The sequence below is a fragment of the Toxotes jaculatrix genome, chromosome 3 (assembly GCF_017976425.1).
Source record: "Toxotes jaculatrix isolate fToxJac2 chromosome 3, fToxJac2.pri, whole genome shotgun sequence".
Taxonomy (NCBI): domain Eukaryota; kingdom Metazoa; phylum Chordata; class Actinopteri; family Toxotidae; genus Toxotes; species Toxotes jaculatrix.
The window spans coordinates 18,967,307-18,981,107 of record NC_054396.1 but is presented as its reverse complement, the minus strand read 5'-3'; the positions used below and the strand labels follow the sequence as shown (position 1 = coordinate 18,981,107).

General features: G+C 41.6%; 1 protein-coding gene across 2 annotated transcripts in view; it reads left to right on the top strand.

Annotated features, from left to right (window-relative positions):
- Positions 1 to 13,801, top strand: part of trim62.1 (tripartite motif containing 62, tandem duplicate 1) — a 31,266-nt gene that overhangs the window by 5,174 nt on the left and 12,291 nt on the right. The gene's annotated exons all lie outside the window — the stretch shown is intronic.

Here is a 13,801-nt window from a genome sequence, read left to right as displayed (position 1 = left end):
CCTTGTTGTTGTTACCAAGCTTTCTTCAGACAGCACAACACCGATGATCAGTGCGTTTCACAATCCGAGCTACAAGGATGACAAAATCCAATCAGCGTGTACAGTCAACACTCAGACTCAGACATTCGGACTTGCCCTTACAATGGGCCGCTGTGATGAAATACAGCAGCATAAAAAGCAGTCAGTTGTGACACAGAGTTGATGAATTCCTTGGTTTACACATGTAATCAGGAGCACTTGAACTGTAACTGCAGCGTTTCACAATGGGTTTGTATTCGTGGTTTACATTTTACATAAGCTTGAACTCACTGTTGCAACGTGAGTCAGTATTCAAAGCCTTAGGTTTGAAATTCTCCTACAGACTAGATTTCCACAGGGTCCAGATATGCCGCACACTTCTGTTATGTCATGCCACCACTGCTTTAACTGTGTGTTGACAGTGTGTTTGGCTGGCCACTGTCCACTGATGAGTGCAGCCTTTGGTTGGTCTGTGGCAGGCTGTAATCTCCTTAGCCTGGCATGTCACTCTGCTGACCCCAGGCCCTGAGTCTTGTTGCTGTGTTGAGAGCTTTACCTCCTGCTGATTTGCATCCTTTTCCTTCGTAAACTCTCCTGCAGCCAAATCTGTAATGCACAAACACATCCAGCACCCGACGGTTGCGGGGTGGCGTGCACACATCTGGAAAAACATTCAGCCAACACATAATTGCTTGCTTGCGCATATTTCTCAACATAAAGGACATTAAGGTGGGATCGTGGAGGATTTGTCTGTGGCTCTGCTATTTGCTTCAGGGAGCGGAGATTTCACAGGGAACTAATGCATTCTGATTAGGAAGGGTTTTATTCCACCAATCGTATTGGACGGCATTAAACACCATTTAAACCTAATGTACAAGAGCAGAAAACCCTCTTAATGCAAAATTATCTTAAACTTCTTGAGAACTAAAACATTAAACAGAGCCTCAATCAGTGCTAGAAATCCCCAGTTTCTTGATGCACACCAAACAATCTCATCATTTTAATCCTCTGTTATTTAGTTGTGATTTTTGTTGTGAATTTTTTTGGCCTGGCAGTCTTACTTTGAACTCATTAAACGAAGTAATAACCGAGAAGCCAGACATTCTTATCTACCGAGCCTCATTCCTTCACCCTGTAAGGTACTTGCTTTATGTTCTGGTAAATAATGCTTTTATTTTAGGCAACATAGGTTAATGGTGATGAGATTACAGTTCCCTCCCTCAGTCGTGCTACACTTGGAGCGCTGGCGCCATCTTAAATAGAGGCTGGCTGGATCACTGTAACCCTGATTGGAGCTGGACGAAGCTGTGCCCTTATTATCACACCACTGTGGCCTAAAGTTGGCAGTCAGCTCCTGCGGTGGACAGAGAGGAAGCCACAGCAGCCACTGTGCTTTAATTGTCATGATCGACACTGTCAGTGGGCTGTGCGCAACCACAGTGTTGCAGGACTAGACAGACTCTTCCTGCTGTCTGCTTGCCCTTGGGACATCTTTACGCTCTACTTGACAGCGGTTCAAGACCAGATAAGAAAGGATATAAGACTGCAGCCCCTGGTTATCCATGCATATTTGGGGACTTTACTTTGTTCCTGAGACTGTAGATACTGTAGATGGTATGTGAATGGAGAATAGCAGGTAGGCAGCTGTGCAGTGATACTGGTTTGAGTTGGACAAAAACCCACGCAGCTGAAGAATTAAACGATTACTGTGGTGCCCACACAGACCTGTCACTCAAAGTTTCCAGTTGCACCTGTGTGCTGTCCTCCTCTAACACCATTATTATACCTAGTTATTTCTTCCTTCTCAGACCACAAACACGGGATTAATCATGAAAACATATTAGCATTTTTCTCGTTTGCCTCACTTTAATGCAGGGTGGTGTTTGAAAAGGGAGAATGAGCATGCCAGCCTTTGAAGTGTTCCTCTGGTGGTTTTAAAAACAGGGGCTGTCTTTCACTCTCTGACTGTCAGAGCCCAGCCGAGAGCTCTCTCCGAGCCTGCCATCACCACGCATGGCCGTGCTACTGCAGTAATGAGTCAGGCAATTTCAAGGGCACCCACGGCTGCCATGTCCCCTGTGGCTCGCCTCAGTCTGCTCTCCTTTCCTGTAGCAGCTCCATCTCTCTCTCTCACTGTCTCTCTTTCTTTTTTCCCTCTCCTGTGCTGTCTCCTCTCTCAGTAATCCTTTCCTCTGTTCTGTGGTATGTGCTTTATTAAATGCCACAGATCTTGTTTGGTAACCAGTTCTTTAGAGGAAACTAGTTCCCAGCCCTCCACCCTGCTAATTTCCTACCAACGAGCCACCCGCCCCAGACAAATGAGTTTGTCCAGCTTGGCGGTCAGTCAGGGTGGTGTGGCAGAGAGACGGCGTTCATGTGGAAATAGAGCCATGGGGAAAGACACAATAGTCTTGTTCCATTAGAGTAGTTCTGGCACAATATCCTCATCCAGAGAGAGATGGTGGCATGTTGTGCACTTATTACTGATACCACTGATGATGCTTGGGGCAGGGTGCATGTTTACTTCAGCCTGTGCTGTTGGTAAATTAGCAGATAAACAGCTGCATTGATTGGAGGAAGAAGGCCTGCTCCTGCGTCCATCACACAGAACATTTTGTCTTGTTTAGATGATTACTCTGGCTTGCGCTTAAGTGAGTCAGATGTCTGTACATCTGTTGTGCATTAGAAATGTTTATGTAGGCTATCTGCAAAGATAAGTCCGATTTGAAATTTGCCATATGTTTTCTAGCAAGTAAAAATGGCTCATTTTAGACGTGTTTAACCAGTACATGCAATAAGGTTAAAAGAAACAAGGACTCCAGTATGCAAAAGTATCAGGGGGAGAGTAAATCTGTCTTACAAACCTTCTGAAGCCCAACAGGTGTTTCCCAAAAGCATTATAGCTAACACAAAGTAATAGTAGATCAGCAAGGGCTTCATACCTCACTGTCTTGTGCCAAGAGCATCTTAAGAAACGCTTGAACCTGCAGGAGGAAGCAAAAATGAGTTTTTGTAGTTTTTGTTCATTTTTAAGTCTGTGATGGCTGATGCTCTGTTAATTTTGAAGTAAAATAAGTGTTTAAATTACAAAATGGGAAAATAAAAACTAAAGTAAAAACAGTACACAAAAACAATTGATCTGGAGGGTTGATCTTCATGTCATTGTCGTTTTCCTCTCCTTCTCGTTTCCATCTCTTTAGTTATGGCATGGATGTTGTTTACCTCACATGTATGCACAGTAGGTGTAATGGAGCTTTTACACCCTACAAAATTATTCTTATAATTTTATTTATTTATAATTATAATTACATAAAGTAACATAAAGTAGTCATATAACAGAAAAGCTAAAGCAAGCATAGCAAAGATCAGTGCAAGCAGACCCTCATTAACACAGTTAGATATATACTCTGCCAGTTTATTTGGCTCACCCAGCTAATACCAGTGCAGCCTAATACAACAGCCCACCTTCATGAAGATTATAGCATTCAGTTTTTGTTGACTTTTTTGTTGAATCAACACTTTTCTGCAACTGCATCAATAAACATGTACACAATCGCTCTCATGAAGGGCTGTTGTACCACTGCAATAGATTTAAACAGCTGCTGAATAAACTGGCAACTGAATGTTTATTTGCCTAGCAACGCTGACACAACCTCAAAAATAGCCGCTTCTGAAGAGGTGTATTGTGAAGTGTATTTCCTTTTTTGTAGAAATGCTCCAACTCCCCCACATGACTGTATCCTGGTGATTCATTATAATTGAATGCATTGTACCTGTTGTATGACATCAGTAGTTGGACATGTACCTGTCAGCTAGTTAAAACCTGCAGGTCACAGGAGCAAGCTGTGTGCAAGCTGAAACTGGTCCTGCGGGGCAGAGAGGAAGAGGAGGGATCAGAGGCGAGGGGAGATTTACTGGTCATCTTAGTGAGTGAAAGGGGAAGTGCTGTTTTTAAAGTTTTGCGGCTTAAACTGAGGCTTAATGCAGAGCCCTGGCTTCCCTAATGTGAGATCAGGCAGATCAGCGGGGAGAGCAGCCTGCTCACCAGTGACACTACTATAAAAGTTCACATTAAATAAAAAAAAATAAATAAAAAAAAGGCAGCAAAAGGTGTTGTATAAATGGTTAGTCTTTCTTCAACTGCCTCAGAGATAGAATATCCTGTAAAAAGTGGTGAATGTGAAGTGAGAAGTTGAGGGAGATGGCTTTTAGGCAGAGACAATTGCAGATCTCGGTAAATGTTAAAAAATCCATGAGTGGTGAGTGATCGCAGAGCAGAGCAGTTAATATTCAGTCTTCTCAGCCTTTTGTCTGTGTCGGTTTGATTTTTGGGCGGATGTGAACTGCTGTACCTCACCCCTGCAGCCATGAGTCTCTGAGCCCTGCATGGCTTGATTAGCTGGGGAATTAAGACAGATTACAGGCCATTGTCCTCGGGGGTCTGCGCGGGGCCGGACTGGGCCATAATCTTCTGTAATACCCTCTGTCCGTGATTTGCTGCAGATGATTTAATTAGACGTGCTGCTGATAGAAGTCCTCATTTACGGCTACTAGTCATCCAGACTCAAATCTGACCCCCTCCCTGAGCGAACCAGTTTCAGTGAGTGATAGAGAGAGAGAGTGAGAGTGGGACCCGGAAGATATTTACGCATTAAATGCCCCTTGTCTTTAAATGAGAGAGTTAAGCTGTATTTTTGTTTACCTACAAACCTGTGGGTCTCGCTCCAGTCCAGGTGCACAGGGATAGATGATTGATAGGCAGGTGCTGGGAAAACAGTTGCATGCTCAGTCTGAGTCTAATTTTATCTGTGCGATTAAGGAAATGGTGTCGAATTAAGCAACAATTCTTTGTAGAACATTTGCTTAATTATCAGAGTTGTGAGAAAAACACTAGTTAAATAAACGCTTTTTGTAATTATCTGTTGAACAGAAAACACCTGATGAAAGTCATTAAAACTATAATGCTGTTGCAAGGTTTGCAAATCCAACTTTATAATTTTAAGTTTTGCATGATTTCCTGTTTTGGTCTGTATAATAAGTGATATCCTCATTAACAATTTAAGCACCATAACTCCTAAATTGCTTGTTAATGTGATTTATGGCCAATTCAAGTTGCTATATTCAGGTATTCTTAGAGCTTGTTTATTTCCCATAATGCATTTAGCATGCATCTAGGGTCAGTCTAATCAGTGGGGAGCAGCCAGCTGTATTATTTGTTCTCACCCTGGCTCCTCTACTCATCATTGCTCTCAGTCTGCACATTAATAGAGGTTTCCTGCTTCAGCAGCTGTTTACAGTTTAGGTGTTTAGCAGACGCTCTTATCCACCGTGACTCACAATAACTGCAGCTGTAAAACAAGTGAGCATTCCTCAAGCATTAAAAGCTGTCGGATGGTTTACAGAGCTGTGAAATGTGTCGCAGCTTTAATCAGGAATAGTCGTGGTGTTTCATTAAAAGAGGGAAGTACGTAGAGGTGGTTGGGAATGTTTTCTCGATTGATTCGTCTCTCAGCCCATGTCCGCACGGTGCCAGCTAAAACTGAAAAAGCATTGTTTTCTCTTCTCTTTTGTCCACACTCAGCTGATGAACAATCTACAGAGTGAAGACGTGCGTTTTGATTTGAGTGAGGAAGACTGAACTTTTCAAATGAGCTCAATTTGTGGCTGTGTGGCTCTAAAGTTGTGGAAAAAAACCTTTTTTCCCCACCTTAACCCACTTTGTCCGATCTCTCAGGTGTTGTCATGGCTCCCCTATATTTAGAAATGAAACACAGATAGTGTGTGAAGTTGTAGAAGCTTGATAAAAACCTGTACGGTTCAAAAATGGTCAATACTGTCCAAATAAGACACACATTCATTTTAAAGAGATGTATTTTTCCTGCTCCGTGCTTGAACAGTGCCTGAACTTATTTATTTTTATATATATATATATATATAATGATCGGGGCTACAATATGTAGATTATTGGAAATCATCAGGGGATTTAATAACATGCAGACGCGACTGGAGGCTATACTTATAATTCATAGAAATGTTCTGCCAGTGCCTGCAGTTTGTTATTATACAATGTGACTTGATAAAAGAGGCATACATCCCAAATATTTATTTGATGTCAGGGGAGAGACTGAAAGAGAAGCAGACGCGCACTTTATTTGGTCAGAAAGAGCTGCTGGCTAACTGCAGAAATCTCGCCTGTAGTGCATGCACAACAGCTACAGCGGAATAGTTTCCAGCTGCACCCATGCCACTAAGACGAAGTAGAGGCAAACAAATCTGTTTGTTATCCCTGCCGTGTGGGGCTGGCTGGCATGCAACCACATCATGTTTTTTTCACAAGGTGATTTGTACGCCTGACAAATACTACATGGTTTTATATTAACAGCATGCTGACTATTAGAGGTTTGACTAATCCTGGGAAGCTTTCTCTAAAAGATGACACGAGCTTGTATTTGGTTGTGGGGAGAAAAAAAAAATCTGCTGGCAGTCAAACATATCCAAGGGTTATTGCCAGGGTGTGTTTATGCAATGTGTCCACAGAACGAAGTAGGAAAGAGATAATAGTGTTTGCAGGAAATGCAGTTCTCCAGAGCCACGTAGTTATGCCTACATTAGAATTCACACTCACATTCTCACTTTTTAGACAATAAATAAGCAATTTAGAGGGTCAGCAGTTAACCTAGCCTGTATGTATTTGGACTGTTGGAGGAAACTGAAAAAAAAAAAAAAAAAAAAAAACTCCACACAGTAAGGTCCCGGCCAGTTCACACCTGGTAGCTTCTTGCTGTGAGGTGACAATGCTAATCATTGCACCCCGCTGCTCTGAGTTTTATGGTTCCATCCATGAAATCTATAAAATGTCCATAAAATTCACCAACGCTCTCTTCTAAAGTAACCTTTTTCCAACTTTTTAACATAATCTCTGCTGTTAAAAAAAATTCCACACCATTCGGTCCCTCTCTGTCAAGTCAGTGCCACAAATCACAAATTTGCCTTAGGAGGGGCTCACTCTCTGTCATTACACCCTTTGAAGTGGATAGGGAAGGAATCGAAAGGTAACCCACCCCCCCCAATGGGGGAGTGACAAGAAAGCCTGTCTAACACCTCTCTCCTGCTGTCAGATATCACCACAGCCCCTCGACTCTCTTAAGGGATGTGCTGTTTCTTAAAGGCTGCTTAAAAAAACAGCAATCCTAATATATATATATATATATATATATATATATATATATATATATATATATATATATATATAAACTTTTTTAAGGCTTTCTTACTTCTTAAACAGAGCTGGGAAGTTCTGCTTTCACTTTGGCTCTTTATACACAACAGTGTTGAACCAGGCCAGGTGGAACTTCCAAACATAGCCACTTAAACCAGTTTTACTAATGATCCCTCTGTTTGGAAATAATTACAGGCTTCAGTGATTCATGGGAGAAGCTTGTGGTTTGTTTTGGATACCACTGAATCTCACAGGCTTTAAAGGAAGTCCGTTTTTTGAATGTTAATGTTTTCTTCTTTCTCTCATCAGTTACCTGTTGAGATGATTTACAGCCCTTTCCCAAGATTAGCGTCTTGCTCCTGACAGGGTTGATTGATAGTGCTTCAGAGATGGGTTGAATCTGCTTGCTCTAGTGAGAATATTATGAAATTTCATATTAGGTCTGTAACCATTTAAACTGTCTGTCTGTCAAACAAATTTCTAATTTGAGCTGTAAAATGTGTGTATAGTGTGTAGGAGCTAGTTCTGCTGAGCAGTCAGGAGAAGATGTGCTGTAATAACCTCAGGACTGAAGGTGAAACGCTGAGTAGCTTCTGTCAAGCCGGTGATTTTATACAAGCAGCAGGATTGCTCTTATCGCTCCACACTTCTCAGATTTCCACTCCAGTGCCAACAACAAACCCCCTGTTCCTCTTAAATGGCTTGTCCTGCACTGTGTAGATTATCAAACTTAACACAGATGGCTCCGAGTCCTGTTTGTCTTTCTTTAAATCCTCAGACATCCACCTACTTTGCTGCCTCTGTTATACCACACACTTTGTTCTCACTGCTTCCTCAGCTTAGTGTGCAGACTCTGTAGACCTTTGTCAGCAATTCAAACATCATGAATCTTTTTCATTTTTAGGATAAAAATATTAAAACTGACACACAGTGTTGTGTTTTTTTTTTTTTCCTTAGCTATTCATGTTTGGGGTATTACATTTGCATACTCTGTGCCCTTCCTCACTCCAGGAAGTGGAGCAGCAGCCTCTGAGCATTCATCATTTACATGACATGCCCTATATTCAGTGGACTGGAGGAGGCCGCCAGCATCAGCACTTCCACTCATCCCCACTGTTTATACCAAATGTTTCCTGTGAAGAAGTAGTAGTAGGTAGGTAGGGGTCATTTTTGATCTGATGCTCAGACCCAGGATCAGTCACAGTAGATCTGTTGTGCTGAAATTGCAATTTAAGTTTTTTAAGTGCTGAGTAGTCTGTCCTTGTATTGAATTTACCTTTTTACCACTGTTTAAGTTCTCAACTAAATTTACTTTAACTGGAATTGCCTGTTTGAAGAGTAATAATAAATATAAATTTGTGCTGAAACATCAAATTAATTAGTCATTTGACAGAAAATTGACAAAACCTTTTGATAAATTATCAGTTTAAAAGTTTAAACTTTGGGTATCATTATAAATTAAAATTTAACTTAAGACAATTTACAATGATATAAAACAACAAAAAGCAGCAAATCCTCACATTTGATCCCCTAATCAGGTAATTAGGTAATTCAGCACTAAATTGACTAGTAGAAAGTATTAATTGATGAAAATAATTGTTAGTTATAACCCTAAAAAAGTTAGAATATATGACTATCTTCAACTTGCCAGAAAATATCACCTCTTATAAATGAGATGTGAATGGACTTAACAGGCCTGTGAGATGTTCTCTGATATTTTTTTTTTGTCACGTCAGAGCGAAGAGTATGACAATACAAGTCCTGTGTAGTAGATGCACACATACCCATGGATTGCACAGGCTGTTCTTATCTCAGGCTGCCTCTGTCTCACTAGGACAGATGTTGGAGGTGAATACAGCAGTGCGTCTCTGTCCTCCAGCGTTTTGAGCCAGCCGTGCTCAGTCAGCTCAGCTGGCCTCTGCGTGCTCTGCTGGCTGAGCTGCGGCTGCAGGGACGCGCTCGTCCCTCTGGAGAGACTACAGGCTCTGCTGATGCTAGAGGAAACAAGGCTCTGGGATGTAAGGCACAGCTTGAGCTCAATTTGATGTCTTGGAACAGAATACACCAGAGTTTCCAGCCTGAGACAGCGTTTTTGTTGCTCTGCTTTTTGTTTCTTTTTCGCAAGTTTTTGTTGTGGTTGTCACCCGGGGCCAGAGGGGTGGCGACCATCACACAAGATAGACAGGTGAAACATATTTAGGATTGGCCTTGAATCCTTTTTTTATTTTTTTGGTCATAACTTTGCACTGAGCTTAAAATAAATCAGCTTGTGATGGTTTATCCATGAAAATGATGACCTGTACGACTACGAAACATTTTAGAAAGGTTGTTTGCTTACGCAGTGTTGTATAAGTTCATGGTCTGCATTTTGATATTGCACTGATTGGCACTCTTGTGAGAATAGTGCGTCAGAGATGACAAAATATATTTAAAATCCTGAGCTCACATCACAGCGAGTATTTTTGTGGCTGTGACATCAGTAGTTGCTGTTTGCTTGTTGAAGCCTGCTGTTAGCTCTTTCTCTGCAGCCTGTGTCAGGGTCTTCAGGCTGCACTCGGCTTGGCATTGAGTGCTGGGAAAGGGGCCTTGTACTGTGCAGACAGGGCCACGTACAGGCTAGTCGCTTGTCATCATGTTTCATAGGGACAACTAGGTGATGAGTTGGCCGGTGCTGTGCCCTGTTGGTTGTATTTGTATTATATTTTCTCTTACTCCTGGCTTCTGTATCCCAATTAGAAAACACAGCACTTTGTAGAATTCCACTTACTCTTGCTGTACTAGCAGATTATACACCTTGGCTCCTTCCTCTGTATGCCGTTTTGTTTTTTCTTGTTTTTCCATTTCTGATAGCCTTTGGCGTGGTTGCTGGATCTACTAATGACATAAATGTTTCATCTTACCTCTTGCCGTTTGAAAAATGAATTAAATTCTTCTTGTTCAGGTCACTTAGTCTGGTCAAAGAAAAAAAAATACCGTTCCTTTTTTCTCATGTTCAAACAGACTTATGTTTTATTATTTTGTTTATTATAATATGGACATAGTATGGGAGCTGGATGCTCCCATATTGCTGCCAGTAGTCGACATAACTTGCTGCCGACTACTGGCAGCAAGTTATGTCGCGCTTTACTGAACAATATTCATTTATTTATATTCTACAAAGGCTAATAAAGACTATACATTGCTTACGGACGGGGAACATGTTTCTTAGAGCTCACAGTCTGCTTCACTATAAAATCACATGCCTACGTATCCTGTGGTTGATCTGTTTTGCTTTGACAACACAGACAAACCGGCCTGAGACCCTCCTTTTTTAGATGGGCTTGGTCTGACCACTCTAGTGTTGCACTGACCGCTTTTACACCAGCTGAGACAAACCGGAGCCAACAGGCAAACTCGCCAGAGTCTGATTGAACCAAACCAAAGAACCAAACCACCATTAATGCACTCTACAGGTACTTTATGGTGAGGAAAGCCGACTTAATGTAGAGTTAATGGCCGTGAGTGCATAATATGTGCATGCACTCACTTGCAGGTATGTTTCTTCTGTTGTAATATCCAGGCTGACAGCCTTGGAGTCATGTTATATCGTTGCCCATTTGACACTGTACCTGGTTGTAAGCGATGGCTCGGCGTGGACCCCATATTTCAGATCTGGTCCACGTTAAATTACAACAAGCCCATAAACCTTACTGGACTGACTGTAACGGCTACAGTGTGTTCACTGCTGTGTTATTGGCTGGCATCCTATTTACTCACCATGTCTGCTGCTGTACAAAATTACGCCCTCAGCTCCATGAAGGTTATGCCAAACTGTCCTTGTGAAAATCACTTGCAGTGCATTGAGTTATGCGCCTGCTGGGGTTTGCGTTCTCTGTCTAATGACAAACCGATGACAGGAATCACACTGCAATTATAAGTCTGAGTAGCATATTGGCTCTGCATTCCGTGCGTCTTTCCAGGAAGAAGATGAGTTGCAAGTTTTTGTTGTTTATTTTTTTTTCCTGTCATCAGTGCATGTGAATGAAATCACTGGAAGCTACTCATGTCTGTGTGTGAGAGGAAGTTCTCCATCCTGTAGGCTTTTTATTATTCATGCTGTGACACTACTGCATGTTGTTTTGTTCTCCTCCTCATCGGCGCTGGCAGTTTGAAGCCATTGACGCTCTTTAAATCCCGAACGAGCTGCTGAATATAATCAAGCTTTGCAGCTGTAAGGAAAGTTTGAGGAATTTTAATCCCCACGCGCAGTTTTGAAGGAACTTATAGTCTATTATTTTATTCATTTATTTACTTGTATATATATCTCTCCCCAAGAATGCTAACATGACAGGGAAGGAAGAGGAAGAGGAGGAAGGAAATGACAGCAGGATGAAATGAGTTTTAGATTTATAATCCCCCAGCCGTGACCCCCATTTCCTGCAACTTTACGTCCCTGGGGAAATGTCATGTCAGACTTGTGTTGGCCAGATGCGATGGACAGGAGAGAGACGCCTCCACACACAACACAAAAACACACACACAGACACACACACACACTGCTTGCACACACAAATTTTCCTGTCAGACTCTCTGCCTATACCAGTATTCATCTACCTGCAGTGTTTGCTTTTGTTTTGTCACTTAATAATGGTCTGCTCGCCATAATGCACACTTCTTCTCTAGATGCCTGTAAATTACATCCAATTTGGATCCAATTTCTCGTCCATGAGTGCCGTGATGGACACTACCGCCGTGGCTTTTCTCCTCAGTTTTTGTTTGGAAAGTCATTATAGGAAATCTCCCTCTGTAGAATGCTCAAGGGATGTTTTTTGCTTCCAGGAAGATTAAAGAGGATTATGTAATTGCATGTTATGGAGGAGGTTTGGGGGATTGAAGTGAATGAAGATGATTTCAACAGGGTTGATTGTTGCTGTTTCTAAAATGCAGCAGCTTTGCCTGCTTAAATTCAGCTCCATGTTCTCCAGTGTATTTAATTTTGATGACAAGGACCAGTGCTGCGAATGATGCAAAACTGCTAGACAGTGTGAATCTACCATCTAGTTTGATGATGGTGGATGATTTTTGGTTTTCAGAGATGCTTGGGTTCCTGTCGATGCATCCATCTATTGGCGTGACAGCAGCAATGGTTGAAGCTGCCCTTCGCTGACCGTTCAGTCAGACGATGTGAAAGCAGAAGAGTGGAGGAGCATGTTTTCTCTGCCAGTCTGTCAGTGCTGGTCTATCTCAGTGTGTGGGAGCGGCCTTTAACCTGCTGCAGACAAGCGTGTAGCGATGAGGCGGAGAGCCTGCTGAGCCTGCCGCACTCCTATCATTAACATGGAGAGTCACGCTCCCTCTCTGCACCAGCCATTGTTTTCCTCTGCTTCTGTCCTTGAGAAGAAACATGCTTCATCTTCAACATCCCACACAACCCATTGGCCCTTTTAATTTTGCAGCTAATGATCAAGGTCAAGGTTTTTGTAATACATCGCAAATCTCTTTCCGAATGGTTCCTTAACCTTTTTTTTTTGTCCTCATAGACCAGATTGTTAGATTATTATGATTTTTTTTCCTTTCAGTGGAGATCATTGTCTTGCATTCATTTCAGCCCGGTGGCTGAGTGATGGTTGTTTTATTATCCCCGGCTGAGCTGACAGTTCCATTTGGTGGATTTCTGCTGCAGTTGGTGTTCACAGGAGCTGACACTTTGTGGGTCACAGACAAGGTGACGCACAGGTTACATGAACAAAGAGACCAGGCAGCAGGATGGCTTAACCGGGGCTTTGAAATAAATGAGGCTTGTGTCAGGTTGTTTCCTTTGGTTCAATTTTTCATTTCCCCCAGAATCAGAGCAAATGAAATGATGCTATTTTCACTGCTACACATATTTTGTCACTTTATATCCGTGGCTTTGCTCCAGTGCACAGTTTCTGTGTAATTTGGAACTGTGGTGTATATAATCAATTTGGACCCATTTATTTGTTTACATTTTTGGAAACAGGCAAACGTATAATTTGAATTCAATGGCGTTATTCCATTAATATTCAGTTTATCAATTATTTTATTTATTTATTTCATAAAACTTTGTTATTCAGGTCCCAGCTTTTTTTTTTTAATGAGCAGAAATCCAGACTTATTAGATAGTTACTGCAAAACTCTTTTTTACCACCGAAAAGATTGGTTTTATTTTGTTGAATTCAAGTCTTGTTCTGCCAGCTCATAAAATCATTTGGTGGTTCTGGGTCTGATTGGGTTAAGACAGAATCTAGATTAGTTTGACAAAGGTCAGGTCTGATTTTTCTGGTCAGGCCCATATCTTCATACAGTATTCTTTTAAAGAAAAAATTATTGTACTGAAGTTGGTACTTCACTACACACTTGCTGATGACTGCTATAAATGGCAGAGAACACCACTTTTGTTTGTTCTTTGCCCAAACGTGAGCAGAACAAATAAAATGATTAAATGAAATCAGTTTGTGTTGTTGGAAATCTCACTACATTAAACAACTTAACAACAACATATTTTCTTCAATACACCATGTTATATTACCCATTTAGTCATATGCTGGTGCCGTGGTTCTAGGA